General features: G+C 35.7%; 1 pseudogene; it reads left to right on the forward strand.

Annotated features, from left to right (window-relative positions):
- Positions 1 to 14,225: 14,225 nt before the first annotated feature.
- LOC113320692 lies at positions 14,226 to 17,217 on the forward strand (annotated as a pseudogene).
- The last annotated feature ends 1,016 nt before the right edge of the window (positions 17,218 to 18,233 follow it).

Below are 18,233 nucleotides of genomic sequence, written 5' to 3' on the forward strand. Positions count from 1 at the left end.
CATTTTTTTCTTTCTTTCAATTTGGTGTGTGCGGGGATTCACCCAGCCCCGTGACGGTGCATTATTGATTTGGTGAACGCGAGACTTCGCCTCGCCCCGTGGCTATGCATTTTTTATTTGGTTTTGTAGGGTGAACACGTTAAATAGGTGGATAAAATATAAGAAATATGTACGGATTTTATTTATTTATCTCTTTTTATTTTTCAACAGAAAATATGTGTGGAATATGTGGTGTTTTTCACCTATATGTATAAATTTGGAGGGAAAAAAGGTCTCGTGCCCGGTCTTTGAAGTGCTTCGCCGAGGATTAACCATAATCAGAGATATTTGTTGTATTTAACCATAATCAAACCTAGGTATCACCCGTCCTGTGGTCGTGCTTCTTGAGGAGATTTTATTTTCTTTATTTCCTCGAGATCCGTCACCACTACAGGAAAAATATACATCTACAACTGGGGTTTTACAACTCTTTGCTAAACATCGTAGAAAATCTTATGTTTTACAACTGGTTTCAAAGAAAGAGTTGTCGTATATCATCACTACCAACCTTTAGGACCAAGGGGTTCCGCTAAGAAAATAAACGACAACTCCTTAAGCAAAAGAGTTGTGACGACATTTAGGTATAACAACTTTGTTCCATAAATGAGTGACTAAGGCTTAGTTTGGTATTGCTGCAGCTTTTTTAAAAGAACTTTTCTGTTGTGTGTTGTTGTGCGGTGTTGTGAGAAAAAAAACCGTTAGACGTATGGTAAAATATTAATTAAAATAGAAGATGATTAAAAAAACAATCAAAGTGTGTTTGGTAAAATTTCAGATTCAACCATTGTTGTTGTACAAATGACAAAAACAAACATACCTTTGATTGTAGTTTTATTCAATTTTATTGGGTTTAAAAATAATTAATTTTCTTACTATGCAATATTAATGTTCATACTAATTATCACATTTATCATGATTGTTAAAAAATTATTTTACTTAACCGTAAATATATCAATTCTTCTTAATATAAAGGCGAATGTTGGTGCTGACATGGCGCAACCAGATTTATTCTCACAAATGCAGGACATTTAGAGTGCCACGTGGCAGAGAATGTGTCGATACACGTAGAAGAAGACAATATCAACGTGACACTTCGAGATGCCCATTCGGGGGCGAACAGTCGTCGTGGTTCAGAAGTATTGTATCAGTTTCCCAACTACATAAACTTCCTACAGCATGAACCTGCGGAATCAGCGTCAGATTGATTTGATGCGGACTTTACAAGTAACAGAGTTAGAATCCTGCACAATGAAAGAAAAGAAAGAAAAAGGAAGAATGTGATTATATATCAAACTGTTAGAAGGTATGGATTTTTACGTCAAGCTCAAATCTGGGATTTTTTCCATACCTTTTGTGGTTTCAGTTTCATTTGCAGAATTTGGGAGTAACATATTTATAGTCATGGACAATGAAAGAAAAGAAAGAAGAAAAGGAAGAATGTGATTATGTATCAAACTGTTTCGAGGTATGGTTTTTTAAGTCGTTTCAATTTGTTCTTGATTAATGTGTTCGTTAAATTGTCTTGAAGAGAATCGGCACATTGAGAAACATTATCCCAATTTTAGATTACTGTGATTTTCTATCTATTATGTACCAATTGCATAGATTTTTAATTAATATTAGTTGGTTTATGAATCTTTGTGGTTCTGATAGTTCACGTGATCTGAAACACTTCAGTGGAATATCGAAACAGACGCGACTTCGTATAAGGAAACAATATAATCACATGATCTTTCGTATAATATGGGATTCGAGATTTGAGGGCTCCCAACTATATTTTGATAACTAATTGATTTTAGTGATATTGTCGCGAGAAGAATTTTCTTTGGTGTAGGTGTTATTAAGGAGAAGACGGGCTCCCATCTTGAAGCAATTTCCTCGAGATATTAGCATATCACCGGTCTGTGGGTTGTGGAATGGTTTTATGAAGCTGCACCTTATTATGCTTGAAAATGGAGTTACTATAACTTAACAGAAAAAAAAAAAACATGGAAATGACAAAGAGCCCTTCAATGCCATCTTTTCTTAAGCTTTCATGTATTGTTTTTCTTAATTTCTTTTGTTAGTGACTAACATAAGTGTATACAGGGTTGTGGATTACCAGTGCTGTCAAATTATGCCTTGCTTGGTGACATTTTTCGTGATCCTGGTATTAGGATATAACAAAATCACTAACAGTTCTTTGTATACTTTACAGGGGAGAAGGGATGAGCGCACTGGCACCTAAGAATCTCCTCAGACCAATTATGTAATGTAATGTAAGATAGAATTAATGAATCAGCCAATCAAACAAAAGAATGCTAGCTACGTATATTATTTCAGCCCAAGATTACAGTTAATGAATGCCAGAAATCAACTGCACTCAAAGGACTAGGTTCTCATTCTAAGAATTTGAAGAAATACAAGCTCGGGATGGAAACAACACATACTAACAGGTAACCAGTTCATGTTCAAATACCATTTCTTAGTTTGAACGTTTTGTTTTAGAAACGCTAAAATTTACAGCAAATATAGTTGTAATATTGACGGGCTAACTAAGTCTAAGGAAATCAATAGTAAAAGATAGGTATCCAAACGACCAAAAATGACTGAAAGTTAAAAACAACAAGGGAATGTAAGATGTCATTCAACTAATACAATAAATTGACTGAATAATTTTTATGAAAGCACAATTACTTACTGTTCTTATTTCTGATTATAGATGGTCTTCAAATAACTTTGTTGGCGACATGACAAAAGGTGTACCTAATGATGTCATGGCAATGTCTTCACACTCGGTGGTCTATGTTATCCCTTGCGCCAAAGTCAAATCTTTCATGAGTACTCACTGAGATTTTAAGCAAATCATTTATTTATTTGTAAGTATATATTCGAGTGCACTATCATTTTAACGTGACATTTTAACAGGATACAACGTACATGTAGCGCTTTTATATATGTTGCACACTGGTGCGTTATAGTAAGTACCCAATTGAGTAGTGATTTATAGCTAGCTTAGTATGCATACCAGACCCTTAAGTAAGATTAAGAAAAGACTAAATTACAACCCCATTATGACACTAGCCCGTGCATTTTGCACGGGCATAAAAGCCCTTGTATATATATATATGTATTCAAACAGAAAATGAAATTAAAATTAAGTTATTATTTAATATTTGTTTTTATTTTTACTATTGACAAATGAAATGGTATAGTTTGAAAATTAAAAGAATATAATAATATTTAAAAAATGCAATATAAGTAATAATAAAAAATTGATTGTATACAAATTTAAGGGTAATTTTTGTCATTTATAAAATAAAGTAGGATAAAAAAGATAAACCAAGCATCAAACTTAGGTGGGACCACAACTTATGTTTTTGTAGCTTTTAAAAGTTCCTCCTCCCCAGCTTTTAAAAATTGAGGAATTCGGGAAGTGCTTTCGATAAAAAACACTTTAATTTTTTTTTACCAAACACAAATATCAAAAATTATTGACATATATAGGTTTCGAAAGTGCTTTTGCAAAAAAAAAAGACTCAGCCTAAGCCTATCGCAATTTTCACAAGAGTTTTTGAAGAACACCAAAATATGATGATGAAAAATAGTGTTAGAGGGGAGATTCGAACATGAACCTACGGCATGGAAGTCTAGCTCACAACCATCCTTAAAGTTGTTTTTTTTTTAAATAAAACGTATAACAACACTTATAAGAGTTATTGAAGTAAACATATAGAATGTAGGAAAATGAGGTTGGGGGATTTAATCCTCAGCCTCCTGCATGGAAGTCTACACCACTAACCATACCTACACTATCACAAGTTTTGTCAAGTTTTTGGTTCTTTAATATACTAACTTAAATTGGTAGAGGTGGTAAGTCTTCAACTTTGTGTATGATTACTTGTTGGTGGAGAAATCTCTTGAGATGATGAAGCCGATATCGATGTAGGGAGAGATGAAGACGCTGCTCTATTGAAGACAATGAAGTTAAGGGGGAAAAAGGATAAAGACGAAACGGATATGGAACAAATGATGTTAAGGAAAAAAAGAAAATGAATGGATGGTTGTGGATGAAATAGGATTATTAGAAAATATTAAAGAATAATTGAATGGATGGTTATGATGTTATGATGGTTATATTAAACATAGGATTATTAGAAAGAAATTAAGGAAAAAAATAAATTTAATGAACGGCTGTAGAGGGAAATGGATGGTTATGATGAAATTTTTCTAGAACCCCCTTCCACAACTCTTGAGAAAGATTGTCGTAGGGATACGACAAAATTTCACACTTCTGCAAAAGATTTCTCAATTCTGCTAAAAAAAATTCACTTTTGGAGTCTTACCCTACGTTTTCTTTTACCTCTCTTTGTTGGATTACTCAAATCAGAACAAAGATTACTTGTTATTCCTAAAATACCCCTAAGCCTCTATGATACGTACGCTAACTCTTTCTCAGTTGTCACTTCTTCCCGTACGATTGGACACCATTAAAACCTTTCAGAAGCAATTCATTGTATGTTATACGTTAGCACGCGCATCCGTTTTGTTAGTCTAATCCAACTCTGCACATGTAACGCGTGGCATTACATGTTTGAAATTTCAAGGGGGAATATTCCAGAAGAATATTTCCTGTATATGTGGTTGGATTCATCGTTCTTACGAAGTTTCCGACTTATAGTAGACCACTTACGACCAGGTTTCGATCTCGAAGCCAGGTCCATGCCTCGAAGTTGACGAAAAGGGGTTTGTTTAACGTTTGGGGGAATTACCTGAGAAGGTCCGAAACTCTTGTTTGCATACCTAGTATGAGAACACATTGGTTAAGTTCTAGAATCGGTATTGTATAATTCTTATACTCATGAACACAAACATTTAAGATCTAAGGAATGCAAAGTTTGCAAACAGTGGCTTAATGCAAAGTTTGAAACACAATTAGATTCATTTGATTATCTTTCATGATTGATTGATCATCATATTTGATCTAGAAGTGCTAGATAAATATATGGTTAAGTTAAAAGTGTCCATGTGGCTAACTTCGGTTAACTATATGGTTGGATTCATCGTTCTTACGAAGTTTCTGACTTATAGTAGTCCAATTACCACCAGGCTTCGATCACGGAGCCAGGTTCATGCCTCGAAGTTGACGAAAAGGGGTCTTTTTAAGGTTTAGGGGAATATTCCAAAGGAATCTTTCTTGTATATGGTTGGATTCATCGTTATTACGAAGTTTCCGACTTATAGTAGTCCACTTACGGCCAGGTTTCGATCTCGGAGTCAGGTTCATGCCTCGAAGTTGACGAAAAGGGGTCTGTTTAAGGTTTGGGGGAATTACCTGAGAAGGTATGAAACTCTTGTTTGCATACCTACTATGCGAACACAATAGTTAAGTTCTAGAATCGGTATTGTATGATTCTCATACTCATGAAATAAAAAATTTAAGATCTAATGAATGCAAAGTTTGCAAACAGTGGCTTAATGCAAAGTTTTAAACACAATTAGATTCATTTGATTATCTTTCATGATTGAATGGTCATCATATTTGATCTAGATGTGTTAGATAAATATATGTTTAGTTAAAAGTGTCCTTGTGGCTAACTTCGGTTAACTATATGGTTGGATTCATCGTTCTTACAGATTTTATGACTTATAGTAGTCCAATTACCGCCAGGTTTCGATCTCGGAGCCAGGTTCATGCCTCGAACTTGACGAAAAGGGGTCTGTTTAAGGTTTAGGGGTCTGTTTAAGGTTAAGTTAAAAGTGTCCATGTGGATAACTTCGGTTAACTATATGGTTGGATTAATCGTTCTTACGAAGTTTCCGACTTGTAGTAGTCCACTTACCGCAGGTTTTGATCTTGGAGCCAGGCTCATGCCTCGAAGTTGAAAAAAGGGGTCTGTTTAAGGTTTGGGGGAATTACCTGAGAAATTATGAAACTCTTGTTTGTGTATCTAGTATGTGAACACAGTAGTTAAGTTCTAGAATCGGTATTGTATGATTCTCATACTCATGAACTAAAACATTTATGATCTAAGGAATGCAAAGTTTGCAAGCCGTGGCTTAATGCAAAGTTTAAAACACAATTAGATTCATTTGATTATCTTTTATGATTGACTGATAATCATATTTGATCTAGAAGTGTTAGATAAATATGGTTAAGTTAAAAGTGTTCATGTGGCTAACTTCGGTTAACTATTATTGAGCCAACCCAATATACACGTTTTTAGGTACAGTTACCCATATCTGGATGAAAGTATATTTCATTTGTGTGTAATAAACTAAGAACATCTAACAGTGGAGATTGATATTCCTATCAAAGTATATTTCGATCTCGCAGCCAGTTTGTTTCTCGAAGTTGACGAATTTATCTGTGTTTAAGGTTTCTGAGAGTAGTCCTATGGAATCTTACCCGTAAATGGTTGGATTCATTGTTTTTGCGAACTCTCGGACTTATAGTAGTCTGCTCCTAGCAGATTTCGATCTCGGAGCCAGTTTATTTCTCGAAGTTGGCGAATTTGTGTGTGTGTTAAAGGTTTCTGAGAATATTCCCATGAAATCTTACCTGTAAATGGTTGGATTCATCGTTTTTGCGAACTCTCAGACTTATAGTAGTCCGCTCCTGACCAGGTTTCATTCTCAGAGCCAGTTTCTTTCTCGAAGTTGAAGAATTTGTGTGTGTTTAAGGTTTCTGAGAATATTACCATGAAATCTATCCGTAAATGGTTGGATGCATCGTTTTTATGAAATCTCAAACTTATAGTAGTCCGCACCTGGACAGGTTTCGATCTCGGAGCCAGTTTCTTTCTCGAAGTTGACGAATTTGTGTGTGTTTAAGGTTTCTGAGAGTATTCCTACGGAATCTTACCCGTAAATGGTTGGACTCATCGTTTTTGCGAACTCTCAGACTTATAGTAGTCCGCTCCTGGCCAGGTTTCATTCTCGGAGCCAGTTTCTTTCTCGAAGTTGACGAATTTGTGTGTGTTTAAGGTTTCTGAGAATATTCCTATGGAATCTTACCGGTAAATGGTTGGATTCATCGTTTTTGCGAACTCTCAGACTTATAGTAGTCCGCTCATGGCCAGGTTTCGATCTCGAAGCCACTTTCTTTCTCGAAGTCGCCAGAAAAGGGTTTGTTTAAGGTTTGGAGAATATTATGATGTATCCTGCTAAGGTGGAAGTCGAAACCCTCCCGGAGCTTCTTGGTTCATAGTTTGTATGACTGTTTACCACATTTGAAGTTCGAATCGACATTGAGATTCATATTTATCGATTTCGATGATGTATCGTTCTAAGTTTGAATTCAAAACCCTTTCAGAGCTTCTTGGTTCATAGTTTGTATGAAGGTATACCGCATTTCAAGTTTGAATCGACACTGAGCTTCATATTTATTGATTTAGATGATGTATCATGTTAAGTTTGAAGTCTGAACCCTCCCGGAGCTTCTCGGTTCATAGTTTGTATGTCGTTATACCACATTTGAAGTTCGAATCGATATTAAGCTTCATATTTATCGATTTCGACGGTGTATCATGCTAACTTTGAAGTCTGAACCCTCCTGGATCTTCGTGCTTCATAGTTTGTATGCCTTTATATCATATTTGAAGTCTGACTCCATCTGGAATTTTGTGGTCCATCTCTAGTAATCTTATAACCTGAGTCTACCAGTATGAACTAAATCTACTTCATGACATGTTTGACTAGTCAAAATTACTTCATGACCTATGTGACTAGTCGAAATTCAAACCGGAAGCACAAAGAAAAAGTACAAAAGCACAAAGAAAAAGCACAAAGAAAGACACCAATTATCGAATTCAATTTTCATTTTCCCTATTCATTCTTATACATTTTTTTGGATTTTTTTATATTAGAATGTCGATAAAAATGTCCTAAATTTATTAATATTTTTTTGGATTTTTTTCGTGTCGAAGGTTGATGATAAAACCGAATACATGAGTTCGTATTAGCACAAAGAGAAACACACATATTTCTCAATCCGTATGAGCATCCCAAATACAATTTCAACTGTCAAGATCTTTTCTTAATCCGTATGAGTGGATCAAGCGAAACGTGGTCTATCCATTCTTTTGGTTGTATCACCAAACCCTCCCTCAATACTCAGAACTCTAATTCCTATCTATTTTTTCTCTTTCTTCCTCTCCGTCTCTTTTTTCTTTCTCAGCCTGCGCCTCCGACTCTCCCTCTCTTTTTTTTTTCTGCGGATCTAATGCGTGTTGTTGATATTTACTTCTTCCATATGGATCTGCAGAGTTCTAATGAGTATTCATAAAGAGATATCGAGAGATTAAGAAATAAGGGTTTCAGTAGATAGATGAAAAATTAGGGTTTCAAAAATCATAATTTCTTCGTCTCTGACAAATCCGGTGAAGGTTATGCTACATCAAATCGGAATTAAAGGGCTAGGTTCTGTAGGAGGTGTTCTTGCAGGTAGAGAGCTTCAATTTTTTGAATCTGTTGAAAAATTTGTTGGAGATGAACAGAAGAGAATAAATTGGTTCAGATTCAGGGCTTTCTATTGAATCCGAGAATAAATTGATCTTAGCAGAGGCATGGTGATTATCATGGGTTTCAGATGAGAGTGGTGATGACGAGTTTCAGACCGAGGAACGACAAGAAGAGGAATGACCAGATAATCAATTAGTGAATGACGAGTTTCTACCTGGTTTTTCTTTTACAAACAAAAACGGACCAGTAATTTTTACGGTCATCTTTCAGTCGAACCCAAGGTAAATTTACACTCCCTCTCGTTCATTAAGATGTATTCGTTTTCTTTTGGACTTTGCCCTAATTTTGATCAAAATGAATCAATACATTAAGTGTTTAGTATTTTCTTTTCTTTCTTTTGAGTTCTTTTTTTTTATTTGATTTTAAATTAGAGAATCTAATTTATCGTAATTTGAATTCATTCATGCAGGATGCAAGAAAAATCAACAAGCAACAGAGAATGTTTTATTTATTTTTTTATATAGAAAGTGGAGGTTGCAGGTGAGGCATTGTTGATGTATTGGTTTAATGGGGAGTTATGGACTGAATGATATTTGACAAGCAAGGAAAGAATACAACAAGTTGTGGTTTCATTTTTGTTGTTGTAATATATAATTGTCGAGACATTTTATGGAACATATGCAAATGAGAAAACCCAAAGAAAGGGATCCGACGGACGTCTAAAGACTTAGCCAAGGATTAGTACCAACTCTATATTGTTACGAAAAAAGAGTCCATAAATCCATGAAAAAAGAGTATTGTACCCTGAAAAAAGAGTCCAACAATTCTCCATCATAGATTTGCTCGAGCTTCATCATATTGGTCTTCAAACCGAAGCAGCTCAAGTTCTTGGAGGGTGCAAGAAGATAGACTATCCTTTGAGATGACTAATTAAGATCCTTCCCCTATGCATCATTAATTTTTCATCCATTCACCCATACATCTTAGTTAACGCATAGTCTTCACTTGATTTAGTCCAGCTATTGATGAAGTTTTGTTCAGAGCTAATAGAACTCGTAAAACTTGGGATTTATTGCAACCTAATATTCTAGGATTAACTGCTAAGTAAACAGCATTGTACCTTTAGTGGAACTTAATTCTCTTATCTTGTTTTTGTTCGTTCTAATATGAGAAGTTATTGCATTTTCTACTCTGATTTCTCGGTCTCAATTGAGTTCAAACCCTTGTTACTTTCGAGAACACCTCCTAACCTTGGTACACATCCACAACAACAGATTCTTTAAACTCAATTGATTTCTAAGGAAACAATAGTCACCTATTCTTCCCTATCTTCATGAACTCAACTACAACCTAAAACATGTCCTAACCCCTCGAATTAGCACCTACCAGAATCAATCCAACCGACAATAAATTCCTTGTTCTTCTTTTCTCCAGCAACAATCTTCTTCATCAATATCTCCATCTGCAGCACAACAACTTCATTCCTCCTTTTCTGATTTCTCTTGACTCAAATTAGTTGTTCACAAATCAACCTTACTCGCACCTAGCAGACAAACCCATTCTTATTTGTTCTTCCAATTTCATTTGTTTTTTTTTCTCGGAAGTTTTTCCTAATATATCATTGTCGAGACATCTTATGGAACATATGCAAATCAGGAAACCCAAAGGAAGGGATCCGACGGACGTCTAAAGACTTAGCCAAAGATTAGTACCAACTCTATATTGTTACTAAAAAAAAGAGTCCATAAATCCATGAAAAAAGAGTATTGTACCCTGAAAAAAGAGTACGGAGGTTAACGATTTCCTAATTTTATTTGGACTTCCATAAATTCCAAGCGAATAGTTAGTCTCCAAGTGTCCTCACCAAAATGCTCGTTTCACAAAACTCAAAAAAGACCTATTTTGACCAATAGGAAACGAAGGTGTCCTCACTGTTCAACGTGAGAGATTTATTTATCTAGGCCTTTAAGTCTTTAGATAAGCTAATATTACAGAGTTTAAGATAGGAAACGAGTTCCTATTGAGTTTATCAAAAAAACTTTATTGTTGTCACTAGATAAAGAAGCAAGATCTTCATGTATCTCAGGTTTTACAACTGAATCTTAACTATGGAGTTTGCGAAAAGTTCAAGATTATAAATTGGGTATCGAACTTGGTGTGCGTTTTTTTCCAGACCTTTTCGCCCTTTCCAATTTAATTTTTTATAAGAAAAGGCAAGAAAGCCGAAACTTATATAATAAAGCACTTGCAGATGTCACTGTGGTATAACGGTAAAGTCGTTGGGTGATGATAGAAACGACATGAGTTCGAAACTCGTCAGCATTGGGGATTGCGAATTTTTTTCTTTCTTTTCCTAACTACCGGGCTTGTAGGTAGTAGACATCCTTGAGGTTTGAACATTAATATATAACTTTTGGGCTTTAAACCATTTTTATTTAAAAGGAACTTACACCACTTTGATCCATCTCTAGGTTCTGGACGGGACATGTTCCCTGTCGTTACTAGTTTAACGAACAAAGATTTGTTGTAATGTGTCATATATCTTCCCTTGATAACTAGCGTGATAACAAACAGGATAACGCCTTTGTACTGCATTTTGGTAGATGTGTTTGAAAATATCTCGGGTAATTTCTTCTTCAGCTTCCACTGTTCCATTTATTCTTTGTATTTCCTTAGCTAAGTCAAAAGCTAATTGAGCATTTGTGCTTGATCCACCCAATCCGGCATCCTGGACATCCTCTATCCCCACCGAGATGTCTTGCAAAGTCAAAGACAGTAAGAGGAATTTAGTTAGTCTGATTGGCATTGTAGTGGAGATTACAAATTTTTATGCTGACCCCTGTCCCAGGATGGCGGATGTATATCTAGTTGGTTGAATAATGTCAGATCAATATAGTGCAAAATACTGGTTGTTTCCACAAAAAAAGGTTTTGTAGCTAGGGGTGTCCATTTTCCAAATATCTTACTTCAATTAGTAAGCTTTAGAGAATGATTATATTTTTCTCCCCATCTTAGCAGTATAAGGAGATTTTATAGAAAAGTTTTCACTTTCGGTTAAAGCCCATCTAATTTGATCTTTTTCTCTGAGCGTTGCTTAGTTTCCTTAACAACATGCATTTCCCTCTAGTTGAATACCATTCCTACAATTTAAGATTATCTCAAACTTCATCATCAAATGATGAGGTGTTTCACTAGATTGCAATCTTCAGGATAGTTGTTTGGTTGGATGAGGTGAATACTTGGATCATCAATCCACTTGTCTTCCCAAGTGATTATGTTATCCAATAGTTATACTTTTAGATGTTCTCTTTCCCTCCTAATAATATTTTCTAGATCTATGAGTCCTTTGCATGGTCTTTGGTATCCATGTTAAGGATATTCTTGTTTCTGATAAACTTGACAGACATGATGAGAGACATTGAGAATCATCTGTCTTGAGAAAATCTCTAACCATCTTTGTGATCACGACACTATTAAAAGCTTCCATGTTCATGAATCCTGGACCTCCTAATTCCTTTAGTTTCTCGATAGATTCTCAAGGCTATTAGATATATCTTTTGGGGTTACCAATGTCCTTCCCCCAGAAGAAATCCCTTTGACAAGTTTTCTTAGGGAGTTTGAACCAATTCATTTGTTAGATCCATGAGGTTGAGGTAAAAGAACTGATGATGGTTGTTCAGCCTGCAAGATTTAGATGTGTTGTTTTTCATTCAGCCAATTTGTGTTTTTGTTTATCCACACTGGGTTTGAAGGAGGTGATTTTTGTCCTGGTAGTAAAGAGGAGAGATCCAGGATATTTATCTCCAGAATCAATCATCTGAAACTCCCATAATAGTACTTATACTGGTACTCAAATTCTTTATCAGTATTTTTACTTAAGAAGACCCCAAATTTGTTGAAGTTGACGAGTTGACTAAAAGTAGTATTGAAAGTTTTGAAAAGATAAGGTCAGAAAGGACCTCCTTGTCTGAGTCCTAGAAATAAGGTTAAAAGAGCTTTCTGGACACCAACAAGCTACTTTCCAATTTAATTGATGTTGTAACTATAACTATTTTCTTTTTGTTTGTTTGTCTGGAAAATAAGATATTTATATGTGGTGGCATGTGTCACCTTCCAGTGGAAAAAAAATAGACATTATAAATTTTCTCTCTTTAGTTCTTTTTTCTGAACAGAAGCGGTAAAATATTAAGACTATTTCCTTAACCCACGGGAATAAAAAAGGTAAGATATTTAGACCCTTAACCCACAAAAAAAAAAGATAAACACAGAATTCTTTATTTGTTGCACATTGCTTATATGATACGGGTGATAAATATCATAAACTCCTTGTAAAAAAGCTTTGTTGTCAAAATTATACATTTTCACCAAATTGAGAGCCCTACTTGAAGAGAAGAGTTATTGTTGCCCTTTGGACCTCACAATTTCACATGGGAGTTCCCATATCGAGAGTCCAGTGACTCCAGCAGTTTGGAATAATAGCACAAGCTACTTGCAATGGTCACTCCACTCCCCTATACCTCAACATTTCTAGATTAGATAATAATTATTTATATTCCCTTTGTTATTTTTAAATTTTGTTTCACTAACCTATATCATTAAATAAAAGATATTTCTAAAATCACCTTCTTGATTGATTATTGTTAATATAAAAGATGTGTATAATTTGATAGTCATTTTTATATTAGTTATATGGATGTTTTAAAATATTTTTCGATAATATAAAGTTTATAAATATCCGTGATACGATTTGAGAGATATATCATTCATAATATTTACTAGTTTTTATCCATAAGGGTATAATTATTAAAAAAATACTGAAAAAAATACTCTCCTCCCCTCTTTTCCTTAGGCCGAGTCTTGTGGAGGAATTAGAGGTAATGATTATGATGGAAAACCGTGATGTAAACGAAATTAAATTAAAATCTCCACTCTCTTTGCTCGAAAGCAGGTAAGGTGGGAGACAGGGAGAGGTTTTCAGAAAAAGAGAAAAACGAGTATCAATCCTCTGTCGTGTTGTGTCCGTGTCAGTGGTTCCCAGTAGGAGAGGTTTTCAGGAAAAAGAGAAAAACGAGTATTCAATCCTCGCTTACTCTTTTATTATAATAGAAAAACTAATAAAATATATCAATACCAAATTTTAGGCTCACCTTTAGTGTTTTACATAAATAAAACACTCTTGGGCGAGGAAGCATTCCTCACCCATATCCTAATTTCCTCCCTCACCACTAGGCTAAGACCTTACCCTTACATAATGTGGTGAGACTGTACAAGTACCCCTTATATCCTCTATTAGACTCAGCCCATGTGTTTTACAAAAAGTTAACTTTTGGATTTTTAAAAGTCATTTTGAATTTTAACATCCAAATTAATTTCCGAATTTTTAACTTCTAAAATTCCGAAAGCTACTTCTAATGTGTTATCCCAACAAGCTATTTTAGACGGAGGAATTAGCAATTAAGAAACACCCCCAGAAACAAAGATGGTTCACCTAATCCTTCCTTAAAAAGTCCTTAGCTATCTGGTATCACTTTTAGTCAACGGGAAAGTTTGAAATTGGCTATTCTAGTTGACACCTATGACCCACCGACCTATGGTCTATAATATGTTTATGCTTTCTTGCAAGTTGCAACATCACACCTGACACCACCACACCACTACCTCATCCCTAGCTAAGCTAGCTAAAAGGCCTAGAATGTCTCACAAGTCATAACCATCGTACACGTCTCCAAGTCCAAGACCGGACGTGAAATTAATCCCAAACCAAAAATATTATACAAGCTTTGGAATCCGTTTGATTCCCGCTTTGGGCATTGAAATTATACTCGTTTTTCTCTGTAAACACTACCTTTTTTTCTTCCCTAAAGAGCTTTCAGATCTACAAGTTAGGGTTTTAGAATTGAGGATTGAAAATATAATTTACCATGGTTGGAAGAATCGAAGGAGTAGGAGGAGGAACGACGGCGATAGGAATAGATTTGGGAACAACATATTCATGTGTTGCAGTATGGCAGAATGGCCGAGTTGAGATTATTGCTAATGATCAAGGGAATAGGACTACTCCTTCTTATGTTGCTTTTACTGATGATCAACGTTTGATTGGTGATGCTGCTAAGAATCAAGTTGCTTTGAATCCTATCAACACCGTCTTTGGTAAATTCTTTTTTTCTTTTTCTTTTTTTCGAATTTTTAATAATATAAATTTCCTGATCTTGTTGGTTGTTGTACTTGTACATTAGATGTCAGTTTCGTGGTATGTCTATTGGCATTGGTAAAATGTTCTTTAATCACCTTGTAGAAACCTGGACTAGTACTTATAAATTTGGGGCATGAGAGAAAGTGAACCTAATTTTGTAATGATGGAATGTGTTTAGAAATTGAAGCCCTTAGGTGATTATTTGTGTTTTCATGGAATTGATAAACTATTGCTTGGTTCTCTAAATCAGTGGTGATTGTACATTTCTAGAGTATTGAAACTGTAGAATAAGGTGTTTGTATTTGGGTAGCATCAAGTGCAAACTAACTAATCATTATGGGATGGGGTCTTGTATTATGGTTGCCTGCTAATTGGAAACAAGTAACTCCATTTGCATACTGTGAGGAAATTGCTCTGCTGTACATCACTCCCTTGCTGGTTATCTATGTCATGTCGTTAATTTTCGTCTACAATATCGTGTAATAAATTTCTAGTGGGTTGGATTAACTCAATTGCTGGATGATATTGTAGTAGTACAAATTGTTTGATAAGAATAATAGTATCATGAACTCATACTTAAAGTCAACATGTCTTCTTATTTGTAGATGCAAAGCGTTTAATTGGTAGGAAAATCTGTGATAGCTTCGTTCAGAATGATATCAAGCTTTGGCCCTTCAAAGTAATTGCTGGAGCGGACGAGAGACCAATGATTCAAATCAATTACAAGGGCAAGGATATGCAGTTTTCAGCTGAGGAAATCTCATCCATGGTTCTCATTAAGATGCGAGAAACGGCTGAAAATTATCTTGGTTCAACTGTTAAGAACGCTGTTATTACCGTCCCTGCTTACTTTAATGATTCTCAACGTCAAGCTACTAGAGATTCTGGTATAATTGCTGGCCTTAATGTACTGCGAATCATAAGTGAACCAACTGCAGCAGCAATTGCTTATGGCCTTGATAAGAAAACAACCAGTGGTCGTGTGAAGAATGTTCTTATCTTTGATCTCGGTGGTGGTACTTTTGATGTTTCGATACTCACCATCAGCGGGAGTGTTTTTAATGTCAAAGCTACATCTGGGGATACCCATCTGGGAGGGGAGGATATCGATAACAGAATGGTAAATCACTTTGTTCAAGAGTTCAAGAAGAAGTACCACAAGGACATTAGTGGAAACCCTAAGGCTCTCAGGAGGCTGAGAACATCATGTGAGAGGGCAAAGAGGACCCTCTCATCTACTACTCGGACAACCATTGAGGTTGATTCTTTGCATGAAGGAATTGATTTTCAAGCGTCCATTACTCGTGCTAGATTTGAAGAGTTGAACCTAGATTTGTTCAGAAAGTGCATGGAACCAGTTCAGAAGTGTTTGGAGGATGCTAAGATGGACAAGACCGCCGTCCATGAAGTTGTCCTCGTTGGTGGGTCTACCAGAATTCCAAAAGTCCAGTCACTTTTGCAGGATTTCTTTAATGGAAAGGAACTGTCCAAGAACATCAACCCTGATGAAGCTGTGGCTTATGGTGCTGCAGTGCAAGCTGCTATCTTGAACGGTGAGGGTGGTGAGAAAGTACAGGACTTGGTGTTGTTGGATGTCACCCCTCTTTCTCTTGGTTTTGAGGTTTTTGGAAGTGTTATGGCAGTCTTGATCCCAAGGAATACGACCATTCCTACAAGAAAGGAAAAGGTCTGCAGTACCCGTGTGGACAATCAAACTAGTTTGATGATTAAGGTGTTCGAGGGTGAGAGAACTAAAACCAGTGACAATAACTTGTTGGGGCAGTTCAAGCTGGAAGGAATTCCTCCACAACCTCGTCAAGTTCCTCAGGTGACAGTTTGCTTTGATATGGATGCTGATGGTATATTAAATGTGTTTGCCGAGGATAAAAAATCAGGGAACAAAAATATGCTCACAATATCAAATAACAAGGGAAGGTTGTCGACCGCAGAGATTTCAAGGTTGGTTCTAGAGGCTGAGAAATACAAGTCAGAAGATGAAGAACACAGAAATAAGGTAAAGTCAAGAAACTCCTTTGAGGATTACGCATATGGCATGATGAATACGATTGATAGCATTGGATGCAAGCTGGCATTGAAAGACAAGAAGAAGATCAGGGATGCAGTTAACAGTGCCCTTCAGTGGTTGGGTAACAACGAACTAGCTCACACAGATGTGACAAATGACAAGATGAAAGAGTTGCAGAATGTATGCAATCCTATTATATCTAAGATGCACAAGCAGGGGTGGTGGTGGAGGTGGAGGTGAATCCAAAATAGAGGAAATCTACTAAAGGCGGGTATGGTTAGGCTAATATGCTTCTATCTTTTATACCAATAGAAATTTAGATCAAATGTTTGTTAATTACCAGGTGGTCTTTATGTGCATTTTTTGTGCACTTCTGTCAGGTTTAATGTACAGAGAAAACCTGCAAGCACAAGAATTGCAATCCCTAAATGCATGTTAATATTAATTTAGCTTTCAAAGACGATTTTCTAGACTAATATTTCTCAGAATGAAATGAAAAAAGTTTGTCTTCTTTTTATTTTATTGCTCTGACCACCTTATGTTGGGTATTGAGGTTGTGAAAAGATCGATCTGTACACATTCTTGACATGTCTGTTTCTTAAACTTTCTCGCCCTGTTTTCACTAAGAAAAATGCAATATGTCAATAATATGACTTTCCTCAGTGTTGTCGGAAAGTATGAGCATCTCAAATGGTAACTTGTTGTGCATCTTTTGCGAAAGTTGTTTTTTCATGTAAGACTAAAATTTCTTTAATTTGAGGAGATCAAAGGAAAACACCTGCAATCACACATTGTATTTCTTTAGTTTTTAACTTCTTAAACGGTTGAGCCAAATCAGATATTTAATCCGTATCATAATAACCATAGACAATGATGAGTATGATATTCACATCCTCAAAGAGAACCTCTAAAAGTATCATAATAACCATAGATAATGATGAGTATGATATTCACATCCTCAAAGGGAACCTCTAAAACTAGAAAGGATCTTTACGTAACAACCAGACACATCATCTTCACTTTCTTCCTCCACGTTCCGGTTGAAGAAAAGTTTTTTGTTCAAATTATTGTAAATACTTGTTCAAATTGTTGAAAATCCTATTGACTTTATTTTTTAGCCCCCCACCCCACACACGATGGAAAAAGTCTTGCCTTCAATGGATATTGGTGCATGATATATGATGAGGGACTTCAAAAATAAATCTTCCTTTTGTGCATCAACGGTTTTCGGTATTCAATCTGCTGCTGAAGCTGAAGCCAAGGAAATTTGGGATGTTCTAAAGAAAGTTGTTGAGCAAAAGTTTACACATAATGTGTTGAAAGTGATGCCATGGATCTCATCGACCAATTTTCAGCAAGGAAGTCTAATGAGACCAGAGAAAAAACGCTAAAAATATTCAGTTTTCTTGGCATATACCTCCAATCTGGCTTAGGTCCATTACTGAGGAGAATCATTAATCTTTTAAAGTTCGGAAACACTAAATATGGACTGATTTGGTGTACTAAATTGGTGGATCAGGACTTTCCACCGTT

Source organism: Papaver somniferum, chromosome 1, assembly GCF_003573695.1.
Source record: "Papaver somniferum cultivar HN1 chromosome 1, ASM357369v1, whole genome shotgun sequence".
Lineage (NCBI taxonomy): Eukaryota > Viridiplantae > Streptophyta > Magnoliopsida > Ranunculales > Papaveraceae > Papaver > Papaver somniferum.